The sequence below is a fragment of the Lathyrus oleraceus genome, chromosome 5 (assembly GCF_024323335.1).
Source record: "Lathyrus oleraceus cultivar Zhongwan6 chromosome 5, CAAS_Psat_ZW6_1.0, whole genome shotgun sequence".
Lineage (NCBI taxonomy): Eukaryota > Viridiplantae > Streptophyta > Magnoliopsida > Fabales > Fabaceae > Lathyrus > Lathyrus oleraceus.
The window spans coordinates 543,776,311-543,780,810 of record NC_066583.1 but is presented as its reverse complement, the minus strand read 5'-3'; positions in this window follow the sequence as shown (position 1 = coordinate 543,780,810).

Here is a 4,500-nt window from a genome sequence, read left to right as displayed (position 1 = left end):
AAAAAACCTTAAAAACAAGAATAAAAGCAATCTTTTCATCTGCATGACGATTGTCTTGTTTGATTTTCAAAGAGCTTTTCATATCAAAATCTTTATGCAGGTTGTTTCTCAAACCCATTGAACATAATGATCGGACGTCATCTCCCAATTTTGAATTCCCTGTATTCGAAGCGGACGAAGATGATGTTGAAGGGATTCCTGACGAGATTTCCCGACTTCTTGAGCAAGAAAAGAAGATCACTCAGCTGCATCTCGAGAATCAGCAGAACAGCCAACTGGGGCATCAAAAAAAAAAAAAAAAAAAAGAGAGAAAGAAAAAGAAAGAAAGAAACAAAAAAAAAGCACCCTCAAAGTCCCAAGTTGACTGATGCTGAATGGATTCAGAGTCACTACGACCAAGTGAATCCGATCGAAAGGAAGAGATCAACTACCATGTGTCATGGTCAGTCATATCAGCAGAGAGTGAAAAAGCATTCAACAAGAAGGTCAAGCCTCGTGTGTTCCGAGAAGGTGACCTTGTGCTCAAGAAAGTCTTGTCTTTCGTACCCGATTCCAGGGGCAAGTGAACCCCAAGCTATGAATGTCCATATGTTGTCAAAAGAGCCTCTTCAAGCAATGTTTTGACACTCACAACAATGGATGGAAAAGTTCACTCGTCCTGTGAATTCCGATGCAGTCAAGAAATACTTCGCCTAAAACAAAAAAAAAAGCAAAAGCTCGATAAGTCAAACACCCCAAAAGGCGACTTAGTCAAAAAGGAGCGTCTCGGTGGATTGAAAACCCGAAAGGGCGATCCAGGCAAAAGTTGGAGACATTGAAAAAAAAAAAAAAAAAAAAAAAAAAAAAAAAAAAAAAAGAATTTGCATCCCGCTAGATTGATCACCTCACACTGGGGCAATCTAGGCAAAAATTAGGGATTTGGCAAGTAACTGCATCTTGACAAGACTGTGCTCTATATCTGTCATCCGTCAGGGATTCTCGACTCGTCGTCGACTGAAGCTTTGAATACATCGCAAATTCAGAATGGTAGAGGAAAGGTCATTATGTTCGATGTAGCCCTCTCCAATATATATCACCGATTTCAAACTTGTACAGATCTATGGAGTCTCGCCCCTTGCAGACTACCATTCCATCACATCAATTTGAGCTTTTATCCAATTATTTGCACTCTTATTTGTTTCAATTCAACAAATGTTTTGCATGTTTTTAATTGATAAAGTATCATTGTTTTCAAAGTAAACAAATTTTTCAAAAAAAATTGTTCTTAAACAAAGTGAACGTTCACAATGATGGAAGGATACTTAGGAGACCCACAGTGCTCTCCCGGGGGTGGTATGATTACCAACAGGTAAGACAATTGTTCGTATCTCGAGCATGACTGTGTCTTTGTCCTGCAGAACCTCGTATGGTCTCTCCTCAGTGAATTTGCACGACGCAGTGTTGTTTGAAGTTGTTCATCTTCATGTTCCCGGCGGTACAGATTCTTCCTCCAAATCCCTGTTAGCTCTATCGTGGGGCATCCCCAGTAGAGTGCTGTTAGCCCTATCGTGGGGCATCCCCAGCAAGTTTGCTGTTTCGGACATTATTGTGGGGCAGCTCCCCTAGCAGAGTGTTTACCGAAGACTGCAACTTTCGCCTCTCCAGCAGAGTAGTCTTCCTCCCTCCCCCAACGTGGGTGTTTTTCTTTGAAGATTCAGTATTTGATAGATCAACATTCCAGTACTATAGCATTCCCTCAGATAGATTCCCCAACGGAGTTATTGGCATGAAAAGCTTTCTCAATGCCTATCTATCTTCATCAGAGATCTGATTGCTTCTTGGTATCTCTAGCACAAGTTGTTGTGGCGCATCCGCTTGTATGTTGAACTCTTCTCTCCGGTTGTGACCGACGATCCCTCCGGAAGCCTCGGGTGGCCTTTCTCCCCTGCAGGATAAATGTTCCCGGATATCCCAGTCCCCAGTGGATTTTCTTGGCTCTCTGGTGACTTTGGTTTTCTCTCCGGATGGTTGATTCCCGGACCTGCGTGTTAAGCATGTCTGTTTGTCAACATTCATCATGCATTTTAGGTATAAAGCATACATGCATAATCATAGCATTCAGGTACTCATGTTGCAGCTGTTGCCGTGTATCTGTTGATGATTGCCTCCTGCTATTTGGTAATACAAATCTCCCCAGTAGATTTTCCTAGCAGAGTCGGGTGTGTCTGATCTCTCCATGTAGAGCCAACCCCTTAAACAGAAAGTGTCAATCTTTTCCTCCCATTTCCCCACTGAGATACATCCTCGTGGATGACGGTTGCTTCCGTTCCCTCCCTAATGGGATGGGTTTTCCCTATTGAGTTCTTTCCTCATTAGGATGAGTCTTGATTCAGTCTGCCTTTTGGATCGATCCTAAATTGGCTTCTTGTTGACTATCTCTTGTGTTGCCCTGGGGCATAAATGAATAGTCGCTCACTAACCAGGCACTCATTCATTTCATCCTCAGCGGAATTTGTGGCCTCTACCACCAAACCGGTAGCTGTAAGTCCTATCTTTGTGGTTTTCTACCCACTAGCTGGTAGTTGTAAAATCCCACTTTCCTCCCCTTGTTGGAATTAACCCTTTGTGCTCGTCCCGATGATGACTGGTTACTTTTCCGTGGTTTTCTGCCTACAAACCGGTAGATGTAATCCCCTCTTTGTGGTATTAATGGTCTTGTCCCCTTTGGATACTTGCTTTGATCAAACAGTATTGTCCCCATTGGGTCTTCACTTTCTTTTTGGATACTTGCTCCAAGTTAGCAACTTTATCCTCTTTTGATTGGTCATCTTTTGCATACCTAGTCTGGTACCCAGATGCCTTTCTTTTCGGTCGATTATTCATTTAGCAACCCACAACCCGGTTATGGATAATCTTCCATGCGAGTGTATTATCTACGTTTTGACGGCTATAGATAATATGTACTTATGATTTCCCGGTATTCAGACCGAAGGAGTTTCCGACGATCAGGTCGATGTACTCATGGCACAAGGCCAATTTTCCGGTATTCAGACCGAAGGAGTTTCCGACGATCAGGTCGATGTACTCATGGCACAAGGCCAATTTTCCGGTATTCAGACCGAAGGAGTTTCCGACGATCAGGTCGATGTACTCATGGCACAAGGCTAATTTTCCGGTATTCAGACCGAAGGAGTTTCCGACGATCAGGTCGATGTACTCATGGCACAAGGCCAATTTTCCGGTATTCAGACCGAAGGAGTTTCCGACGATCAGGTCGATGTACTCATGGCACAAGGCCAATTTTCCGGTATTCAGACCGAAGAAGTATTCTCCTCTCCGTTGGTGTCGATAAACGTCGAGTTTTTCCCGATCATCCGTTGATGATTTGGTTGTGTCCTCCTTCCCAAGTGAAGTATTCTCCTCTCCGTTGGTGTCGATAAACGTCGAGTTTTTCCCGATCATCCGTTGATGATTTGGTTGTGTCCTCCTTCCCAAGTGAAGTATTCTCCTCTCCGTTGGTGTCGATAAACGTCGAGTTTTTCCCGATCATCCGTTGATGATTTGGTTGTGTCCTCCTTCCAAGTGAAGTATTCTCCTCTCCGTTGGTGTCGATAAACGTCGAGTTTTTCCGATCATCCGTTGATGATTTGGTTGTGTCCTCCTTCCCAAGTGAAGTATTCTCCTCTTCGTTGGTGTCGATAAACGTCGAGTTTTCCCGATCATCCGTTGATGATTTGGTTGTGTCCTCCTTCCCAAGTGAAGTATCCTCCTCTCTGTTGGTGTCGATAAACGTCGAGTTTTTCCCGATCATCCGTTGATGATTTGGTTGTGTTCACTCTCCCCAGTAGAGTTTCCTCCTCTCCGTTGGTGTCGATAAACGTCGAGTTTTTCCTAGTCATCCGATGATGTCTAGTTGTACCTGTCCCCACGTGGATTTACCTCTCCGTTGGTCTTGGTAAACGTTGAGTTTTTCCCATTTCGTCCGTTGACGTATGGTTGTATCCCTTCCATTCATTCATTAATGTTTGGTTACCTCTCCGTTGGTCTTGGTAAACGTTGAGTTTTTCCCATTTCGTCCGTTGACGTATGGTTGTATCCCTTCCATTCATTCATTAATGTTTGGTTACCTCTCCGTTGGTCTTGGTAAACGTTGAGTTTTTCCCATTTCGTCCGTTGAAGTATGGTTGTATCCCTTCCGGTCATTCATTAATGTCTGGTTACCTCTCCGTTGGTCCCGATAAACGTCGAGTTTTTCCTAGTTGTCCGTTGGCATCTAGTTGTGATTTCTTTCCCCATTCATCGTCGTTGCGATGTCTGGACGTGGCCGTACCCTTTAAAAAACAAAACCAAAATATATACCCAGTAATAAATATCAAAACCCAGTGGACGTTTCCATTGGTGGATCCCTATATTGTGCAAATTCTACGGTTCTTGGTATTCAATCCCTGTTTACCCTGAAAGTCTGACAGCCGTTGCTCTCATCCGTTCAGGTTCCCAGTTGATTGAATAGGGGCAGCTGTA